The 23867-nt window shown below is 36.2% G+C and overlaps 1 non-coding gene across 1 annotated transcript; it reads right to left on the reverse strand.

Moving 5' to 3' along the window:
- Window positions 1–13891: 13891 nt before the first annotated feature.
- On the reverse strand, window positions 13892–14036 carry LOC123387942. Its single transcript, XR_006602438.1, has one exon. It is a non-coding gene; the product is annotated as a U4 spliceosomal RNA (small nuclear RNA).
- Between the last annotated feature and the right edge of the window lie 9831 nt (window positions 14037–23867).

Raw genomic sequence — 23867 nt, forward strand, 5'->3', positions numbered from 1 at the left:
CCTGGTCTCATACTTGTCTTCACATGACCATGTGCTTTCTGCTAGCTATTCCATAACATGCATTTTATATCTCACATTTCTAAATAAGATTCTTGCAAAATGAAATTTTAGAATACAGCTTCCTATATGGAAATCTTTGTTTCCTTTTTCAGATTCCTTTTTCAAAATGATTTATGGCTCAATTTTGAAAGCCTCACATTGAGTTAGGATTGGAATGGGTTGATAACATGTATATTGCTCTGATATAGATTAAGCAGTGAGAAAGCAACAATGGAAATGCCACCATCTAATTTATTTCACTTTTAGATGATCAAAGAGTTGTCCACACAAACAAGGCAATCACGCTGTTTTAAACAGCCCTTTCAAATTTCCTAAGTCTCTTCTATTGAATCGTTATGGACACATAGAGCTAAATTTAAGGAAATCAATGAGAGTGATAATAATCCAATAAATGAACCTTTTCTGCATTTATTTTTAGCTCTGAATTATAATGCAGTCATGGTAAATCCTAAAGTATAGTGTGTTATATCTGTTCCAAGCACTTTCCCTGAAAGTGCACAAGTCTGTGGCAGGACAATCACAGAAACTGAGTTGAATAAAGATGGCTGAGTCTTTAACACTAAGGCTAAGGAAAGCAAAGCCTGAGGAATCGCATCTATGACCAACATGGGATAAAATACCTATTAATTTCAGTAACAGAGGAAGGAGTCTTTGTATTTGTAATGGCCTGAAGTGCATTTTCAACCTAAAATGTAGCAAACATCAGTGGGTGAGGAAAATTTTCTAAATGTCCTCAAATACCTCATTAATATATCATAGGAAAGAATACAGAAAAGCCCTAGGCATGCTCCCAAATATTTAGATTCATCTCTTTCAAAAAACACACAAACAGAAGATTCAAAATAAAATATTTAGTGTTTTAAGATATACCTATATCTATATGTGTATCTCTCTCTCTCTCTCTCCACATATAGATATAGGTATATCTTAAAACACTAAATATAGATAGATAAACACAGATAGACATGCTAGATATGTTCACATTAACTTCTATGAGATGTTTGGTCCATTATTAACACTTACACATCTGTTTACACATCTATGTATATTGCTGTATAAATAAAGCTCTGAGAATGTTGAATTTCACCTTAGACCTATGTTCCTAGAATATAGCAAAGTTGAGAAAGCTCTCCATTCTTTCGTGTTCCTAGAAATGGCTTACTGCAAAGAACCATGTTAGATGTCTCCCTTGTTTACCTATGATAAATCCAGAAACCCTCTGCATTTCCATTCTTACCCTAGTAAGTGATTAGCTGAATTGGTTTGTCCCAATTCATCAGAACAAAACACTTTGAGAGAAGGAATATATAAATCAACCTTGGCCAGACCATATATAAAAACAGGATTGTGGGGTGTCTGGGTGGCTCAACTGGTTATGCATCTAACTTTTGATCTCAGCTCAGGTCTTGATCTAAGGGTCATAAGTTCAAGCCCTGCAGTGGGCTCCAGCCCGGTTGTGAAGCCTACTTAAAGAAAAAAAAAAAAAAAAAAAAGAACTTTCACTCCCAGCCTGCAACCTGCTCAGGGAACCAAATCCTTATCTACAACAAACCACCCAGGAAGCTAGCCTGCTCTAAATCAGACTTGCAGGAAGCCAGACTGCTATCTCAAGTGACAATCCAGAAAGGTAAATAATTACTTCTTTAGCAATCAGCCTATAATGGTCAGGACTTGATTAATAAACACACAGCATTTTTGATTCTTCTTTCTGTTTTTCAAATTTGTACCAACCAGAGAAAGTCAAATGTGTACCCCTCACCAATCATATAGAAAACCCCACTTCTAGTTAGCCCACCTATAGCTTCCTCAAAACAACAGCCTCAAATCAGGTCATACCTGAGCTTTCCCTTCTCTTCACTAGAAAGCTTTCCCACTCTGCCTACTTTTGTGTCTCTGCCAAAACCAGGTGATGGTGGCTGAAAGCCCTGATACAGCAAGCTATGAATAAAAACATTTGCTTATACGATTTGCTTGCTCTCAGTTTCTATTTCTACTACTTGTTAACCAAATTTTGGTCAAGCTCCTCTCCCTCAGGTCTCTGAACTTTGGCCCGTCCTTGGGGCTAGCCAACATATAACCCAAAAGCCCCTCCTGACAATAGCCTGGCCCCAGAGTGAAACTGTGTGTGGTCTACTACACACCCTTCATCCTATTTCCCACACCCTGTTCCTCCTTGCCCTTTTCACTCCTCTCTGTAAAAGAAAAACTGCTCTTGTGGAACCTCTGAGACATCTGCCTACCTTTATGGTCAGAATGTTCCGGCCCTATTGCATTAGCGCCTTTGCCCTCACAATAATCCTTTCATATTGGGACTCCTCTTATCAGGCCTGTATTTGTTTTTGTTTTGTCTGGTTAGTTTTATTTGACAGAGGATTTGTGAAGAAGTTGCTCATCAATGGGTATATTTTACTTGTGTTTAAAATTTTATTTTTATGTGAGAATAAGAAAGTTTCCATATGGCATGTGGCAAGGTGCCACAAAGTGCATGACCAAGCAACACCACCACAATGAGTACCAATCAACAGACACGAAAAGTTGGAAGATTGTTCCAAATTAGTACTAAGACTGGAGATGAGGAAGGTTTTCACACAATAATTCTCATAAATAAATTCACCTATTTATCTAAGAGACCAAGCTCAGTATTCAGGGAGAAAAGCTTCCTTTGGATGTAGTTAGCCAAATTCTTAACATTTTTGTTCAGATTTATTGAGACCAAAAGAATCAATTGCTTTTCTTGAATTTCCATTAGAAAGACATGAACTATCAGCCAGAGGTGATCAGCTTCTATTTTCTTAATATTCTAAAAACAAAGGCCATTTTTGAGTCGGAAAGAGGTACAAATGAAGTGTTTAAAGCACTACCAGAAAAAAAATAAAATAAAAATAAAGCACTACCAGAAATGCAGTAGAGTTCTGCCGAGACTCATTCAGTCATCCTATCATGTCAGTGATACTCTCCAAAAGATAGCCTATTTTTGCCACAATTGATACTTCTGAAATCATGTTAATACTGCTTAACATTTATATATGGCTTACTATTTGCCAATCACTAACCTAAAAGCTTTTTTGAGTAGTATTTTGTTTAATTCTCACAAATCCTCTGAGATGTGGGCATTAGTATCATCAACTGCATTTTACTGATGAGGACACCAAATCATAGAAACACTAAAAATCATATCCAGGGTCACATAGTAAATATTAGAGCTAAGAACTGAGCTCAGACCAATAGACTTCATAAATGTTTCATCGAATCACTATGCTAAAGTGCTAATTTTATAAAAAGCCCCCTAAATAGAATGGCCACCCAAATCTCTTCTCCTGAGACATAAATGCTTACTGAGATTATGGGACCGTTTGGTACAAAGCATCATCTTGGCAGACCCCGCCTAATACAATTATATAATTAAATATCACATGGACCATATTATCATCATTATTTATTGAAATGCTCAGAGCATTTAAGTAACTTGATAAAGATAATATATTACTGAAGAGGCAGTCAGAACACAAAAATGGGGAAGTGTTTGTTTGGTTTGTATCATTACATATTACTGTCTTCCTAAAATGTTTAAAGTCATTGTACACAATAGGATGAGGGCAGTAACAAGGAAGTTAATTCAAGTAATATGTGACTTAAAATGGGAGAAAAATGAGAAAACAAGCACTAGAATTTAAGAATTAAAAAATGAAGTAATTTTTAACAAACAACCAGGAGGAGATTCAGGATATTCAAATTTTGAAGTATCCCCAAGGTCCTCCTTTTGTAATGTTAACTGAAGATAAACCATTTAGGAACCAGGTGCTAGATTCCCTTCACTGTGGTAAATAAAGCAGAAATTATTGGGAAAATTCTCTTCTTTCTGACACTTATACCCATACATAAAAATCCTTCTAAGTAATATTCAAATTTTACCTTGGGGGAAAGCTATACCTAGAAGCAGCAGCAACAAAAGTATTTTGAATTCTGTAATTTATCTTGCCTAGCAGAGAGAGAGAGGATATGCATTTATATCCAAATACTTACTGCTTGACATTTATATGTCAAGTACAATGTAATTCTCATTCCGGTATAAAAAAAAAATTAGACAATTAAATAGATGATTGTAAAACAATGTATGCAAACTAATCTCCTTTTCCACATGTTAGTCATTAAAAGAAGTAGAATTATGCAAGTACAAACAGCAGAAAAAATAAGTTTCAAGAAATTAAAGAATTAGTGGGTTTATCTTGAGAGATCATATACTACAAATACACCCACATACACACATGCACCATTAACCACTGGGATAAATTCTGGATATACTGAATTATTATTCCTCACTGATGGCATGAATGCTCAACTTAAATAGTTGCATTCTTACCAAGCACCATTATGGAAGAAGTAGATTTTTGCCATAGCCTCCACTAATAAATATAATCAGAATCACATTACCATGTTTGGACTTCCTATTGTCAAGCAATAGGTACATACTTAATACATGTGTATCATTCAGAAGACATAAAGCATATTGGGAATTTGAAGGGGGAAACTTTATGTACAGAATTATTCACTGGGTGGTGGGTGGAAGGTTAAAAGGAAACCTTCTCATGTACAGAAGTAGAAAGGGCTTAAATCAGCTACTACTTTCCCCAAAGCTGAGGAAATGTAAGCAAGGAAGGAACAGACTTAAAAACTGTCTTCCCATTTTCATCTTAAATTCAGACCCCTCTGGAGAGTATGTTGCTGCTATAAGAATACCAGCTTTACAGAGATGAGGAAATTTGCCAGAGTGAACAGGCCAGAGCTCAGATGCAAGAATGGCCTGCCAGATTAGAAAACCTGTAGGATAGGGAAAGCAGAACTAGAACTAGTCCATGAAGGTTCCTGAAGAGAGTACTACAGACCTTCTATATATACTCAATCACTGACTGTCCTGTGCCTGGAAACAGCACACAGAAGCAGGAAGCCCCTTCCTCTTATGTTGTCCCTCCACCTCCTTCTAGTGACAAACCCTAGTACTGAGACAGCTGCAAAGATAGAAATGTCTAGAGGATACAATTTCAGAGTCTGAAAGGAGAATAAAGAAGGGGAGATTTGGAATTGAGAGGCAGTGCATTTAAGTGGCATAGCATGTATCAGGCAGAGTAGACAGGTACCATAGCATATTTCCCACTTCCAGAAATTTTCCCTTTGTTAGAAAACAGTCGAACATATTCTGTTTCACTGTCACATTCTGAACAATAAATTCCACGAGAAAAAAAAAAATACAAGAGAGAGAGAGACGTCAGAACTCCTGTCAAAACTTGGCTCAAAGGCAACTCCAGTAGTCTGATCTAGTCACTGCTGCCTCATGGCAACTTACGTAGAAATGTCTCCCCTTATACTGGAGTGTTAGTCTAATTAATTGAATAACTCTCCATGAAGTTATCAGAAAGACAAAGTGACATGAATGTCTTATTTGGCCACATGTTCCTGGAAACACTGACACTTTAATTATGCACAACTCTCTATAAAGAAGCAAAATAAAGGGAGATGGAGTATAAGTCAATGTTCTTCAACCTGCTTTTATGGAATAGGGGACATTTCAGATAATTTAATGTTAGATTAACTTTGTTTGCCTCATTTCCCTATGATTAATTGTATAATTCTTCACCAGAACAGTTTAACCTATATATCATGTCACAAGAATCAATAAAGCTATCCAACTAATGAAGGTGGCAAATACTCTTTCATAACTGAGATTTATTTTAAGATTTTTTAAATTTCTTTATTTGAGAAAGAGTGAGAAGGAGAGAGAATGTGAAGCAGACTCTACATGAGGCACAGAGCTTGACGCAGGGCTCAATCCCACAGCTGCAAGATCATGACCTGAGCCAAAACCAAGACTTGGACACTTAACCAAGTGAGACTTCCAGGCACCCCCAGATTTTTTTCAAATTCAAGTCAGCTCAAAAAGTACTTTTTTCTTTTTTCTTCATACTAACAAACTTTGTTTTTTAGAGCAGTTTTAGGTTCACAGCAAAACTGAGCATGCCCGCTACAGGCATCCTACACCAGGGGTATATCTGTTTCAATCTATAGACCTATCTTGACATATCACTATCATCCGAAGTCCATAGTTTACAGAAGGGTTCACACTTGGTGTTCTACATTCTATGAGTTTGGAAAAATGTATAATGATATTTATCCATGGTTACAGTAACATACAAAGTATTTTCTCTGCCCTAAAAATTCCATGCGTTCTGCCTATTTATCCCTTCCTTTCCTCTTCCCTAACCCCAGGAAACCACTGATTCTTTGACTGTCTACATAGTTTTGCCCTTTCCAGAACTTCATATAGTATGCTGACTTCTCAGATTGGCTTTCACTAGTATTATGCATTTAACTTTCCTCCATGTCTTTTCATGGCTTGATAGCTCATTTATTTTTACTGCTGAATAATATTCCGTATTACTTATACATTTATCCACTAAAGAATATCTTGGTTGTTTCCCACCTTTGGTAATTATGAACAAAGCTGCTGTATGTATGACTGCTGGTTGTATGGAAAGAGTCTGTTAAGAAACAGTCAATTTCTTTCAAAAAAGCTATATTATTTTGCACTCCCACAACCAACTAATGAGACTTCCAGTTGTTCCACGTCCTTGCCAAGATTTGGTGTCATCAGTGTTCTGGATTTTGGCCATTCTAATAGCTGTGTAGTGGTATCTCATTGTTTTTTTATTGCTGAGTTTATCAATGTACTTTGGTATAATTAAATAATTGTGGTGTTTTCTACAAAAGTATAATTTCCTCTTTATTTCTCCTGTTCTTAACCATGTAGATGAAAAGAAAATAATAAGGAGTAGATAAGAATAAAATACACACTCTATCAGATCAAAAAGTAACCCAAAGAAATGTTGGACTTTTGCAGAGAAGGTATTAGTAAACAACATCAGACACTATGGTTACTACTACTACTATTAGTACTACTGATAATAATGGCAGCTGCTGCTCTTTATTAAATAGAGATTTTGTACCAGCATCATTCCATGTGCTTCTTAACCTTAATGGAGAGGCCTCAATAAGTGAATATTAGTATTTCTAGTTTTTATAGGTAAAATAAAGACTCGGATATTGTTAAAGTACTTTCCTATAGTCACATACATAGTAAACAAAAAAACAGATATTCCAGTACAGGTTTTTCTAATCTCAAACAAATTCATATTTTCGCCATGCTATACTGCTTAGTCAAATGACAAATCATGTTGTAGAGATTATCCCTGCCACACAGGCCAAGAGAGGAGTTTGTAGTAGCCATATCCCACCCACGCTGTCCCTAACTGCTCAGGCAACTATTTGAAGGAGGCACAGAGTATTTTTTCTCAAATCAACTCCTAAGCTCCCTGTTACCATCAACTACTTGCACCTTAACTTCTCTCTCTCTCCATTCCCAAACTTCTGATTATTCTGATTACCTTTTGAGTATTCTGCTCAGGCATTAGGTGTGATGCATGCCATCATATTCCCTTTAGTATCTGTGGCAAGAAGCAACGATATTCCAGCAGCAAGTTTCAGCTAAACATTTAGTCAGTTTCTTCCACTTGTGACAACCAAAATTATCTTCGGAGTATTATGATTATTATTCATTCGTGGTTGAGTAAGGTATGTCTCTCCTCTGGTTAGTACACTTAACTGCCAGTGCAAGACTCCCCTGCCCCACCCCACCTCAACTGTTTACTTCCTCCAACTCAATCTCCAATAACACTCAAAATCCCAGATGATTTGTCTGCTTAGGTTGCTATATGTATTGCTATATGCTTAGGTTGGAATATGTATTGGAAATTGCTTTGTATCTAGAGATTAATGTGGGGAGAACTGTCTTCTTTATACATTTGGGTGTTCCAGCCCAGAAACATGGTATATTATTTCATTCATTTAGATCTTCTTGAATGATCCTCAAGAGTTTAATATTTTATTCCACACATTTCTCATGTATCTTTATCTAGATTTTTTCCTAGGTATTTTTATTTTGATGCTACTGGAAATTACACCAGATTATTTCAATATCTGTTTTTTCCTTTTATATAGAAAAAACACAATATTTTTAATAAATAAATTTAAAAAAATAAATTGATGTAATATTCTTCGCAAACTTCCTTACTAAAAATAATGTTTAATTAAAAACCGTTTATTTTCCATACATAAGTGAATAAGGATTTGTTTTTCTCTTCCTAATTCTTTAAGCTTGATTTGTTTTTCTTAGCTTATTCTACCTGTTAGTAACTCAAAATTGTTAACTGGTAAATGTTTACAGTTAGAATAGCAAGCCACTTTACACTGTTCCTTTTCTAAAACATTTCACCTTTAAGGAAGATAGTTATAGATTTTATACTGCTAAATTATTATATTCCAATCACAGAAGATATAGGTATCATTGAATTTGTATACATAAAGGTTTGAAGTGGCGGGGGCGGGTGGGAGGTTGGGGTACCAGGTGGTGGGTATTATAGAGGGCACGGATTGCATGGAACACTGGGTGTGGTGCAAAAATAATGAATACTGTTATGCTGAAAATAAATAAATTTAATTTAAAAAAAAGCATTACAGGGGTGCCTGGGTGGCTCAGTGGGTTGGGCTGCTGCCTTCGGCTCGGGTCATGATCTCAGAGTCCTGGGATCGAGTCCCGCATCGGGCTCAGCAGGGAGCCTGATTCCTCCTCTCTCTCTCTCTCTGCCTGCCTCTATGCCTACTTGTGATCTCTCTCTGTCAAATAAATAAATAAAATCTTTAAAAAAAAAGCATTACAGGGGCCCCTGGGTGGCTCAGTGGGTTAAGCCTCTGCCTTCGGCCCAGGTCATGATCCCAGGGTCCTGGGATCGAGCCCCACGTCGGGCTCTCTCCTTGACAGGGAGCCTGCTTCTCCCTCTCTCTCTCTGCCTGCCTCTCTGCCTACTTGTGACCTCTCTGTCTCTCTCTGTCAAATAAACAAATAAAATCTTTAAAAAAAAAAAAAAAAAAAAAAAAAAAAAGCATTACATAACTGATTAATTTGTTTAAATTAATAAAATTATATTATATTATATTATATTGGCCGCAGCTGTACCTTGAAAACACTCTCTAGCACAGCTCTCTGATAAAACTTTCTATGATAACAGCAATGCTCTAGACCATCCTGCCTATACTGAGCCCTTGAAATGTGGGCTTGTGGAACCAGAGAACTATTATGTTTTTCAGAGAACAAAATTTTTAATTTTATTTAAGTTTAATTAATTTAAGTTGCCACATGTGGCTATTGGTTTTTATCTACTCGATGCCACATCTTTAAAGAACCTATTTTTGTCAAATAGAGACCATATCTGGTACAAACTTTCATCTGGTGCCAAGAGAAAAAAGAGTAAAAAGAAAACATCAAGACATGTTTTAAAATCTCTTCACTCCTTTCACATACTCCCCAAATTTTTGATCACTGCAAAAGCAGAAGGGAGAAGTCTATCATTATCCATAACAGAATGAGACACTGTTTTATTTCCAGAGTATGCTGAAAATCCCAAAATGCTTTTCTTCTTAGTAATACTTATGTGGCCATGCCACCACTTAATACAAAGTATTTTTCCGCTCTCTCATATTCCATCAGGAAAAACTTTTTTAAAAAATTTTATTTATTTATTTATTTATTTATTTATTTATTTATTTAGAGATTGAGAGAGAGAGAGCTCACAAGCTTGGGTGGTTGGGGGAGTGGAGGAAGAGGGAAAGAAAGGAATTCAAACAAGTTCCACACTCAGTGCAGAGGCCGATGCAGGGCTTGATCTCAGGACCCTGAGATTACAACCTGAGGGGAAATCAAGAGCCAGACACTTAATTGACTGAGCCACCCAGGAGCCCCAGGAAAAACTTCTAAATTTTCAGATGACAACTAAAAAATCTGATAAGTTAATGTATTCAAGAGTATCAATAGTTATTGGGACATAAAAGGATTTCACTCCAGGGGTGCCTGGGTGGCTCAGTGGGTTAAAGCCTCTGCCTTCGGCTCAGGTCATGATCCCAGGGTCCTGGGATCGAGCCCCGCATCGGGCTCTCTGCTCAGCAGGGAGCCTGCTTCCTCCTTTCTCTCTCTGCCTGCTTGGGAAATAAATAAATAAATAAAATCTTTAAAAAAAAAAAAAAAGGATTTCACTCCAGGTTTATTTGCATTGTTTTAAACCCCCAGAAATATTATCTTTTAACAAAAAAGAATAGATTTCAGATGGCCTTCAGAAGGATGAGGAAAATATATTTATGAAAGGCTAACCATATAAGATGCTGTAAGTCCTACCAAGTGTTTGAGGCCTGGGCAACACTGAGTTTGAAAATCAGAAAAGTCACATTAAGCACCATCTTAGTGTGTACTGCCATAATCAAATACCACAGACTAGGGGTTTAAACAATACACATGTATTTCTTACTGTTGGAAATCTGAGGTCAAGGGGTCAGCATGGTAGGGTTGCTGGTGAAGACCCTCCTCCTGGTTATGTCCTCACTAAACCCTTCCCTGGTTCAGGTATGCAGTGAGATCTTCTGTAGCTTTTTCCTTTTTTAAGGGTACTAATTCATCATCATGGCTCCACCCTCATGACCTCATCTAAATCTCATTATCTTTTTCACACTGCCCCTCCAAATACCATCACATTCGTGATAAGGGATTCAGTTTGTATTTGGGGTAGACAAACATTCAGTTCATAGTAGGCATAAACCATATATTAAGAAAGACCCTGAGAGATGGAAGAAGACAAAAAATTGGGGGAAAAATAATATGTGTTACCAATATCCCACATTCAATGCACTGTGCTACACACAGAATTTTATTCAAAAGGATGGTTGAAAAGATACAGTGGGATAAAAATAAAATTAAGTCTAAGATGGATATTGATGACTGAACATTCATGCCTCTCTGACTCTCTAGAATAATTTCCAGGTGTGTGTGTCTTTTTTTTTTTTTTGGATTCTCCATATTTGGTCCCCATTAATAACATTTCATCCATTAATTAATGACTTCTACTTTAACAAGATCAAATTAATGGGACATATCTTATTCTTGTTAAAATCATTTTTATTAAAATTTGATTTACTATCCTGCTGTTTTCTGCCACTTGCTGTGATGGAAAGGGAGCATTATACCATTCATCAAACTGAGTACGAAAAGAAATTTTCTTGCTGTAAAGAAATTTTGTGGGTTCCTGGCATTTAGCATTTTTGGCAGGAACATATATAAACCACTCAATCCAGTCAAGCTTTCTTTGAGAGGCTGAGGGGTATAAGAAATATAATAATTTGATGTGATGTGATTGTTCAATTTTCTTTTAGCTTTCCTCACCACACCCATTTGCTTGTAAGATACTAAACTTTTATTTGAGGTAAGAAGAGATTTACAGTGATACCAAGTATAGCTTGACTTTAGAAAAATGGGAAAAATCTAGATGCTGTTTCTATTAGTTACTCATTTTTATAAGTTAGTTGAAAAGCAGAAATGAGAAGTCAAGATATGGTACAAATTTTGACCCATTTCCAGCACAGTATTCCTATTTCCATACTTAGAGTGGTGCCATTTACTGCCTGAAGGAGGCATACACTGTAATGCCCTTGAAATATTTGACTGCTCCTTGAATTCTAGATATTTTTCATAACTCCAGTAGGTGATTTTAAAAAACAATGTTCTTATTCCCTTCATAAATTAGGTAAAAATCATACTGAGTAGAGAGCTGCGAAGGTGGGTAAAGGAAGCCCCATGGGGGTGGAAAATAGGTGTTTGACTTTTTAAAAGAAGTTTAGAAAGGAAAATGGGTGTTCACTGACACTAGAGTAGCAGCCAAGCCTCCACCAACCATTTCTTTTCCCATGCAAAGGTCAGACAAACCTAGACAATCTAAGGAAGAGAGTAACAATGGTTCACTGACAGATGCTGAGTTTCACAAGGAAAGCTGCATGTGATACAGACAGCCTCCTGAATCTCCTTGTACTTAGATATTGTCTTATTCCAAAAATGTTTTTATCAATTAAAGATAAATGAGGATTTATCTTTGATGATGATGGCCCCAACCCCTCCAAAAAAATCAGATGAACATATGTTCTTGAGTGGGGATTAAATGGTGGCAACGACATGGGAAATTTCAATATGGTATTAAGAAAGAATGACTTGGAGACTTCAGGTCTCTTCTTGGCTCTATTTTGCTCCACTTTGTTTTGGAGAAGAATGATGTCCAGTTATCAATGCTTTTGAACAACAGAAGTAAAAGGAACAATGTGTTACATGAAATAATTAGACTAGATGAGAAATCACACTTAATGCTGTTGAAGGAAAAACGATCTAACCCTAACCTATCATTACAATGTATGCCATGGAACTGTTAACCACTCACAGCTGCCAGCAAGTAATCCAGCATGCTCTACGTGAGAAGGACACAGTGCTTAGAATGGTGAGTGCACCTCTGGCTGCAAATGACAGAACACCTGATGAAAGCAGCTTGACTATGACAAAGGAAAGATAAGAACAGTTGGCATTTATTGAGCACTTTGTATGCAATGAGCATTTTTCTAAGTGTTTTTTTCTGTTTTATTTTACTCATCCTCATAGTAACTGAGATATGTTTATTATCCCATGTTTACAGATGAGAAAACTGGGGCCAAAAAGAAGTCTATACTATGTCCACAGAACCAAAACATCTCCACACGATTAGAAGCACACGGGTAGACAGCCAATGATTGGTTAATTGGGTAATTAAATTATTTCAAGGCAACTGATCAGCTTCTCTGTGATTTTCTTACATGGTAACAAGATGGCTTCTACATCTCTAAAGGGATTTTGTTTCCCAAATCTACTCTTGGGGACACAAAGGCAGGATAAAGCCTAGAGAACTCATATTAAGCATTTTGGACAATAACCTTAGGGTGGAGTTTGCCTACTACAGGATGCTAGCCTGACAAAACATGGAACTTATTAGTTCTCAAAAATGGTTTTAGTCAGTTCTATTAGGACTCTCTCTCTATTGATCATTTTAAAGTCCTTTTTCTTCTTAGGCAAGCAACATTTTTTTCTTTCTTTCTTTTTTTTTTTTTACAAAACATGACAAGACAAATGTGAAGTGAGATGATGAACATAATGTCACCAATAATTTTTAAGCAGACAGCTCTGGTGAGAATAACTAGTGACTTCAACGGGTGAATTCTAATTTTTATGGGATAAAATAAAGCTCATAGACTGAGAAGTTTAATAACATTGGGGCTCAGATGCAGCTTAGGTTAGGATTACCAAGCAGAAGAGATGAAACAAGCTCAGAAGATATTTCTTAAAAGTTGTCTCGTGGGCGCCTGGGTGGCTCAGTGGGTTAAGCCGCTGCCTTCGGCTCAGGTCATGATCTCAGGGTCCTGGGATCGAGGCCCGCATCGGGCTCTCTGCTCAGCAGGGAGCCTGCTTCCCTCTCTCTCTCTCTGCCTGCCTCTCTGTCTACTTGTGATCTCTCTCTGTCAAATAAATAAATAAAAAATAAAATAAAAAAAAAAAAAAAAAAAATTAAAAAAAAAAAAAAAAAAGTTGTCTCGTAAAAAGGTCCTAGCCTATGTCATTAAGATTTATTGCTGACACTTAATGCCTCCTTCAAATTGTAAAAATTCCTTTCCTCAAGGAAAGTATTCTCTTACATTACAGTAACATGGAGGTCCAGAGCATGAAAAACACCACAGAGACAATTCTGAAATGGTGTCATGTTAGGGGAAGTGTATGTACACTTTTTCTTGCTCATAGGCTCAGAATTTCTTCAAGGAAAGTAACATAAGAAGGGGAGTCTAGGGATTGGTTGATTTCCCCAAGTGAGGGTACCTGCAAGGGAGGAAAGGTTCTAAGAGAAGAAAATTAAGGCACGTCAAATGCATCCTATGATTGCTATTACATAATTTATGATTATGTTTCTTTAGTTTTCAATTAGCAATAATCGTGCCTCGGATAAACCTCATTGGCTACGATACTGCCACTGCGCAAAGCTATTATGTTTCTTTAGTATAAATAAGTGCACTAATATTTGTGAAATAAAGTTTCAGAAATTTATAGAATGGCAACCCAAATGGTGTTTTAGGAGAACTCTTTCATACCATCGATGGATGATTACAAGTGATAAAGAAAAAGAGATCTGCAGTTTTCAAAAGTCAATGTAACTCTGCTTCTAAAACCTAAAAAATAAAGCAGCATAATACTGCCGAGAAAGTTTTCTTGTATATTAAAAATTGTGTATCAGAAATGGTGCTTTCCCTTCAGAATGGCAATCACATGTTTATTTTTCCTTTTCCAAATTCCACTGAAATGACAGAAGTATCCAGATAAAAACAAATGCAGAAAATTATTATAATAGCAAGGGAAAAAAAACCTAGATGTTCAGAAACATTGAGGAATTGAATCTAGAATGGAATAGAAAAACCTGAAAGGGACACTATTTACTTCCGAATATAAAGTCTTTCCTCAACCTTCACTGCTTTGAAGGATTCTGGTTTGTTTCACTACTGCTCTTTCTGCCTTCTTCTTACTATTATTATTTTTAAACTGACCAAAAATGTATAGGAAAGATATCTGGAAGAAGGTAAGAAGGCTAAGTAAATGTATCTGAGCTATGAAATGTTCTATTACAGAAGGAAAAAAAAAAAAAAGTTGTCTTAGAGGAAAGGGAGAGGAAGACTGAAATGTTTTAGTAAGGGTAGGGGTAATTTGACAGCTTGTGGTAAAATTTGGGTTTTTTCCTTTATCAATGAGCACCTTCTCAATTTTTGTTTTTGATTATTTTGTTCTGAAATATATTTTACTTATTTTATAAATAGATCTTCTACAAACAAAGGTAAACTGTAAGAAGAACTATGAAATCTCTAGGGCCACTAGGCTAGAGGGAAAAAAAAAAGGACAAGAGGTATGTACTAATCTGTACCAGGTACTTTGCTTGATACTTTACATAGATACATATTGATTATTTTTTACAAGAGCACTGTTAAATAGATATGCATTTCTAAAAAAATTTTTTAAAGATTTTATTTATCTATTTTACATAGAGAGAGAGATCACAAGAAGGTAGAAGAGGAAGGCGGGGGTCGGGGGAGCAGGCTCCCCACTGAGCAGAGAGCCCAATATGGGGCTCGATCCCAGGACCCTGAGATCATGCATGACCTGAGCTGAAGGCTGAGGCTTAACCCACTAAGTCACCCAGGCACACCACATTTCTAAACCTTTGATTAAAGTTTACCACAAATGCCTTAAGATGCATAAGTCATGAGTGCATGCAAAATGAAAATATTCACTTAACAATCACCTAGAAGAAAGAATGCAATACAACTAGCACCCCAGCCTCACTTTCACATTCTTATCCTAGACTTAAAACAATGAATAACTTGTTGATTTCACAGGTAAAAAACATGAGAATCAGAGATAATCCAGCCTCACAGGATTATCGAACAAGATACCTAAATATTAGTGAGCACTGCAGCTATATTGCATGACCTTTGTGATCTGGCCAATGGCTACCTTTATCCAACATTATTAGCCCTCAAGTATTATTTATTTTCCAAAAAAAAAATCAGTGAAGATCACAACTAAAGATGTTCTAAGGTTATTTCTGTGGTTCAATCACTCTGTTACACAGGTCTTTGATCAATCGTTGCCTACTCAGAGACCACAGTATGTGAAAATGTGTAACTTGCTTTGTTATTTTTTGTTGAGAACTAAATATCTGAATATTAATGAAATGGTATATCTGGAAATTAGATTCTTCTCTTCCCTAGTATGCTTTATTTTTAATTAACTTATTTTTGATTGTTGAGGCAGTCGTGGTCCATTTGTTTGGTGATTTTCCTCAGCTATTTTTGCAAAAGCTGTATTCCTTTTCATCTGTGGTCATTTGTCTCTTCCACTTAGCTTCTGTTCAACTAGTATTGTGATTTTACAATGTTGCATTTTTACAGAGATTGATTTGAACCAGGAACTAAAATAAAAAACAAAACCCCAGGGGTACCTGGGTGACTCAGTGGGTTAAGCCTGTCTTTAGCCCAAGTCATGGGCTCGGGGTCCTGGGATTGAGCCCCACATTGGGCTCTCTGCTCAGCAGGGAACCTGCTTTCCTCTCTCTGCCTGCTTCTCTGCCTATTTGTGATCTCTCCCTCTCTGTCAAATAAATGGAAAAAATCTTAAAAAAAAAATGTGGCCTTCTGATTTCTTTAAAAAAAGACAAAAACAAAACCCCAAACAATCATTTTTGGAAATACTCTTTATTAAGGAAGTTTCTATTCATATCCTTATTATTACCTTGAATGAGTATAGAGTTCTGTCAATTTTTTTAATCCATTGATATGATCATATAATTAACCTGTTATTGTAAAGGATTATGTAAATTCATTTTTGACTGTTGAATCGGATTTGCAAATCTGGAATAAATTCTAATGGTAACTGGGAATATTTCTGTTTATACATTCTGGATTTGATTTGCAAATAGTTTGCTAAGAATTCTGTATATACATTCATAGGAGACATTGGTCTGTAGCTGTTTTTCTGTCATTTCCTTATCAAACATTTTGACACTTTTGGCTTCACAGAATGAGTTAGGAGATAGTCCATCTGCCTAAATTTTTTTTTAAGATTTTATTTATTTATTTGACAGACAGAGATCACAAGTAGGCAGAGAGGCAGGCAGAGAGAGAGAGGAGGAAGCAGACTCCCCACTGAGCAGAGAGCCCAATGCAGGGCTCAATCCCAGGACCCTGGGACCATGACCTAAGCCGAAGGCAGTGGCTTTAACCCACTGAGCCACTCAGGTGCCCCTGCCTAAATTTTCTTAAAGATGTTACAGAAAATTGGAATGATTTTTTTCCTTAATCATTTCAGTACAATTTACCATTTGGGCCTACTACTTTTTAATTTTGGAAAATTATTGATTTTTGCTTTAATTTTTATAGTAGTTATGAACCTTTGATTATTTATTTCTCCTTGTTTAGTTATTGATAGTTTGTGTCTTTCAAGATATTAGTCCAGTCCACCTAATTGTTCAAATTACTCTATTTTCCTTTAATGTCCATGGGCTCAGTAATAATGAATTCTTTCATTTTTCATACTACATGTGGTGATTAACATCATGTGTCAACTTGACTGGACCACTAGATAACCGGACAACCTGGGTGTGTCCATAAGGGATGGATGTAGTTTCTGGATGTGGTTGACATTTCAGTCAGTAGAAAGAGTGAAGAAAGCTACTTTCCGTAATGTGGAGGGGCCTCATCCAATCAACTGGAAACCCAAATAGAACAAGAAAGCTAAGTAAGAGATAACTACTCTCTGACTGCTTTGAGCTGGGGTGTCTTTCTGTCTTTTAGACCCAAACTGGTTATCAACCCTCCAGAACTTAAACCACTGGCTTTCCTGATTATTAGGTCTTTGATTTTGTATTTTCTCTCTCTCTCTCTCTCCCTTTCCCCTCCCACCTTGGTTCTCTGGCTATAGGTATCAGTTTTATTGGTTTTTTTAAAGAGTGAGGTTTTGATTTTCTTGACTTCATCATTACCTGGTTTTCAATTTAATTGATTTTGCTCTCATTTTTACTGATTTTATTCTGATTCCTTTAATCTAAATTATTATTTTATTTTGGTTTTCTAAGGTGGAAGCTTATATTATTATTTTCAGACATTCATTCTTTTCTACTGTATGCATTCAATGTTATAACTTTCCAACCATCTTGCTGTTTCAGTGGTCACTACCCAAGAAACCAAAGATATGAAGCCAGCACACCACTTTCCAGTCTCAAGCATTACACAGTTGTCCCTAATTGTTAAATTCTTTCTGATAACATTATTATACTACCTTCATGGTTCTCAACTGATACTTAAAGTATGTTCAATACACTGTTTGAATATGCTGGTAACTGTCTTGCTTTTGAGCAGAGCCAACAACACCACAGTCCAGGCAGATGACTGCTCTTTGGGCTACAGCCTTGGCCGAGTGCAACCCAGAAGACATGGTGAGTTATGTATTTATTTAGCAGAACACAGTTGGCAGATGGAGGAAGCATCTAAGAATAAGACCATGGCTACTGCAGGGATTGTGTAATCTTAGTGTTTTATTTTACCCTACCATGTGTTATATGTAATGGTGGTTTACATTTCAATGTATTGAAAAGTTTTCATTTTATTCAAGAAATGTGCCACATGTTAAAACCTTAAAAAAAAAAGTTTTTGTGATTTCAAAAAATAGAAAAATAAAAATTACTTTTTTTTGTACCCCACAAATTTTAATAGATATGTTTTCATTATAATTAAAGGCTCAAAACATATTTTATTAAGATTGTCTCTTTGACCCATGTGTTATTGAAAATTATGTTTTTCAATCTCCAAGTACAGATTTGTGATTTTCCAGCTATTTTTCTTTTATTGATTTCTAATTTCATTCCATCGTGGTCTGAGAGTACATATTGTATACACTGTATACATTCTATTATTTTAAATACGTTAAGGTATGTTTTCTGACCCAGAATGTGATATATCTTGGTAAATGTTCCATGGGAACTTGAAAAAAAGATGTATTCTGCTGTTGTTTGGTGAAGTATTCTACAAATTCTGATGAGATCCAGTTCAACTCACTGATGTGGCTACTGGGTTCAGCTATGTCCTCGCTGATTTTCTGCTTGCTGGATCCATTTATTTCTTGTAGAAGGGTGTTGAGGTTTTTACCTATGTTAGTTGTCTATTTTCTCTTCTAATTCTATTAGTTTTTGCTCCACATATTTTGATTTTTCCGATATTAAGTACATATACATTAAGGATTGTTTCTCTTCTTGGAGAATTGACTCTTTTATCATTATGTAATGTTCCCTTGTTTTCCCTTCTGATGATTTTCCTGCTCTGTAGTCTTTGTCTGAAATTAAAATAACTATTCCATTACTCCATATTTCTTTTCATTAGTGTTAACACGGTATATCTCATCTCTTTACTTTTAAGCTAACTGAGTTCTTGTATTTAAAGTAGGGTACTTTTTTTCCTTTTTGGATAACAGATAGGTGGGTCTTTTTATTCTCTCTGATAATCTCTCTCTTTTTAAGTGGTGTATTTAGACCAGTCACATTTAAAATCATTATTAATACATATGGTTTAATATCTACTGCATTTTTAGCTATTTACTATTCATTACTTTTTTTTCTTGTCATCCTTTCTTTATCTGCTTTCTAGGAGTCTTACTTGAATATTTTATATGATTTCATTCCCTTTTTATCATTTTAATTTGTGTGTGTGTGTGTGTGTTTAGTTGTCATCCTAGAGTTTGTACACTTGAATAGTGATGATGAAGTTCATGCAACCATGAACACTAAGGGTTGGCAAGATCAGTGGACAGAAAGGAGAGCTGAATGTGAGGTAGAATAAGAGAGGGAAAAAATGAAATAGATTGAGAAAACTCATTAGGACAAATTGAAACTGAATCTGACTCAGCCCTGATTACTTTGATGACCTACACAAGTTGCAACTTTTCATTACAGAGTTGGACTTGTGCCTGGCCCAGAACTAGATGGAGGAGGTCCTGTGGGATTCAAACACTTAAAGACCAGGTTGCTGCCCCACCCAAGCAAGATGAGCCAGAAGATCAGCAACATGTATTAGCTACAATAGTTCCTACACCTTGTACCAGCCTCCAGAGCTGCTTCACTTTTACCTTCCATATCTCATACAAGTTTCTCCTGTGATCAACTCTAAAGTGGGACTATAAAGAAATGTACTTCTAGGAAATGTAGTATATGTTCAGCAAGGTCAGATGTGTACAAATTAACACACAGCCTTCTAAAATACATATGGAAAAATAGTTATGTAAACTATGAAGAGAGAAAGAAACAACGCAGATAATTCTACAGGTGTGGAAGTACTAACCAGGATATTGATCTTGATTTTACCAAGAGGACAGTTTTGTTCTGACACAATGGTGACAAGAAGAACGAAATGTGGGGCCAGAAGATTCACAGAAGAGCCCCGTATACATTTTTAATTAGTATTTCTGGTGAAGAAAAACAGTGGCTGCCCAATAAAAACAAAATCCACCAAGAACTTAAATCATTACATTTGGAGTATGCTGTTAAAATGTTGAATATTTGCTGATATGGCAAGTGAGAAACAAACATTTACACTTTTAGAGTCAGTTTTAGTCTTATACTAAATTCTGCCTTATGCAGAACTGAAACCAGATTTCAAGAGGTTGTAGAGTAAGCAGAGATATTTTAAAAAAATGAATAAAAGGAAAAGTGAAATTAAAGAGTACTTCTTAAATATATTAATATATTCTAGGAGGGAAGAAAAAAACAGCTTCAGGGTAGAAAAGTGGCCCATCCTGGAGGATGGACAATAAGGAACTATCAGGCATGGGACTTCAGTGCTCTTTGCTTTCTTTCTGTCCCCCAATTCAGCTATTTACTTCTTCTGAGCCAATAAGATGATGAAGAGCTATTGCTGTCTGTGTGTCAGAGAAAGTTGGGCTCTTTTTGGCTCCCAAAGAAATACCAGCACTATATGGCAAGAACAACTCCTTAGACCAAAGTCCAAAGTAAGCCCCGAAAACAGTGTGTTGGCATTCTCTGACAAAGAAAAGGCAAATTAAAAGCTGAAAAAGAAAAAAAAAAGGCAAAAGGTCTTCCTTGCTTTTTTTTTTTTTTTTTTTTTCTCTTCTTCCTTGCTTTTGAGGTGGGTGGGACAAAAGGGTTAAACAAATTAAACTGTCTGAGCCACAAAACAAATACCCATTGACGTATACTAATATAAATAGTTAAATTAATGATAAAATGATAGATGAAAGAAAGAAAGAAAGAAAAAGAAAAGGGAAGAGAAGAGACAAGTCTGCTGTGTAGAGATATTCCAAATAATTTAGGTAGATACTTTGCCTTTAAAGAGGTAGAACACAATTCTCTACTCATTAAGTGTGGGCTGTGCACAGAAACTGCATTATACCATGTACAATACATTAAGTGGAGAGGAAAAAAAAAAACAAACACTATCTCAGCCAGCATATCGAGATCAACATCAGCATCAATAAGTCAATGTTAGTAGTATGTACACCTTGGTATAATGAGAATGGCATCTTACCTCTGTGATCTTCCTCCCAGAACTCAGACCCAACCTAATTATGAAAAAAATATCAGACAAACTCAAGCTGGGGAACATTCCACAAAATATTGACGAGGACTTCTCAATATTGTCAAGGTCACCAAGAACAAAGAAAGACTGAGCAACTGTCACAGCCAAGGGGAACCAAAGGAAACATGACAACTAAAAGGAATGTGATACACTGGATGGGACCCTGGAGGACAAAAAAGATATTAGGTAAAAATTAAGGGAATCTAAATAAAGTAAGTATTGGTTCATTAATTGTTGCAAATGTACCATACTAATGTGAGATATTAATCATAGTGGAATCTGCGTAGGGGGTATATGAGGACTCTGTACTATCTTCATAACTTTTCTGTCAACTTAAAACTATTCTAAACTAAAAGAAATAGGGACTGTATGTAGGAACAGATGATAACACTGAGAAAAAGACAAGGTAGTGAATTACATCTGCAGGAAATCACAGTATACAGAAAGGAGTATATTGACAGTGCAGAAAGTGTGTGAGATTCAAAGTATGCAGCAGGTAAAAGGGGTGTAAAATGAAGGGCAAAGAGCATCAATGTCCGATCAGTGAAGTACCTGGACATGGAAAAGATTTCACAAAGAACATGTAGATCTTTGCATAAATGCATATAAGAACAAATGGCAGAAAGGCAAAAAGAAAACAGAAGTAGACCTGAGACAATGACCTAGCTATTCCCAAGGAACATGAGACTTGTTTTTAATGAAGAAAAACTGCTGCTCAGCACTCAACTCACACCTCGATGTGTTCTGGTAATTAGTTGTTGATATTGAATAGTAAAGTTTGATAAGAGTGCTCATTAGACCAACAGACAATAACATTTTCAAGAATTGGGACTATATTATTTAAATTGTAGCATCTAGCAGTTATTATGTAAATGTTTGCTAAATGAATGAATACTTATACATTTATTACAATTGCTCTTCCCTTTCTTTGTAACAATCTTCCCTATTAATTGTGTCTGTGTGTATGTGCACACTGGATCTTTTTCATTATTCAGTTCATTGTTCAAATATCTTCGTAGAGAGGCTTTTCCTGACCACTAACATGAAATAGATTTCCTGTCACCCACTGCTGTCACTCTCTATCCCTTTACCCTTTCGTATTTCCTTTTTAACATACAACATATCTGAAATTATTTATTTATATGTCTTTGTTTATTGCCACCTAAGTTGTAAGCTTCCTGAAAACTTCAATCATCATGGCTTATCCCAAAATGATACTCAGAAATATCAACAAATTAAATTCCACAATCTAAAATGACAAGGCTGAAAAGTAAAAGCAAACGTACTTCACAAAATTCATAAAATCAGTAAACTTAAGGATATAGAAATTCACTAAGACCTAAAGGGAAATATACTACAACTGACTTAGCCTTAAAGCACACTTGTTTGATGCACTAATGGCTTATTTTATATGTTAGGAACTAAATATCCAGAATTATTCTAAAGTAATTTGGGTATAATACAATCAAGATATATTGAAATAAAGACTTGATAGTAGTTTCATAAAAGTGGCTGCATCTATCAGAATCTCCAGTTCTATCACACAGTCTGACCCTGGCGGTTTTCATCTTACCTATTCACATAGCCTTCATCTGTAGTATCCTCCTACGTGGTGGTTTTAATTACCATCTATTCACTGACAACTCTCAAATGTTTCTGTTCCATTCCCAATTCCAGAATCAAATATCTAACTACCCACCTAACATCTTACATACAGACATATTCGATATCTGAAGCTTAACACTGTCAACAGTTATCAACCGTTAACTGTCCTAACTGTTAATTCTCCAACATGTGTTCCCTGCCACCTAATCCATCTCAGTTAATGAATGACATGTTCTGATCAGTAATTTTAGAGTTACCTTTCACTCCTCTCTGTCATACTTCATATCTAGTATATCAGCACATCCTAAGGATTTTATGTTCAGAGTGTGTACAAATTAGTCATTATTTCAATTCCTCCACCCCAGTGCTCCGGATGCAAGTCACTACCATCTCTCCTCAGTTACTGAGGTGGCCTACTAACTGGTTTCATATCTATGGCCTTGCCTTCCCTCAGTGTATTTTCAAAGCAATAGCCAGAATTATATTGTTAAAATATAAATCAGGGCAGGGGTGCCTGGGTGACTTAGTCAGTTAAACGTCCAACTCTTGATTTCAGCTTAGGTCGTGATCTCAGGGTTGTGAGATGGAGCCCTGCACTGGGCACCACACTGGTGTGGAACCACTTTCTCCTTCTCCCTCGGCTCCCACCCTTGCCCTAAAAAAAAAAAGAAAAAAAAATTTTTTTTAATTTTAAAAAAAGGTATAAATCAGGGCATGTCACTGCTTTCCTCAACATTTCAGTTGTTTCCTTTTCTCCAAGTGCAAAAAGCCAAATTGTTCAATGGACAAGGACCCACATGATTTCCTTTCCCATCCCTTATTTTGCTGCTTGCCCCTCATCACACTCCTCTAGCCACATAGACCTCCTTGCTACACCTTAAACAAGACCAACATGCTCAGTTCAGGTCTTTGTGTGAATTGTTCCCTCTGCCTTGAATGATCTTCCCTTCAGGTATGTACAAGATTGTTTCATATATGCTTCAGGTTTTCTACCCCAAAGCCACCTTCAGTTAAATTTTAATTTCTCCCACCTAAATCTCCTTTCTAGCATGATAGTACAGATCACCATGTCACCTATTTAG

The sequence above is a fragment of the Mustela putorius genome, unplaced genomic scaffold (genome assembly GCF_011764305.1).
Source record: "Mustela putorius furo isolate JIRA1106 unplaced genomic scaffold, ASM1176430v1.1 tig00003867_pilon_pilon_pilon, whole genome shotgun sequence".
NCBI classification, from domain to species: domain Eukaryota; kingdom Metazoa; phylum Chordata; class Mammalia; order Carnivora; family Mustelidae; genus Mustela; species Mustela putorius.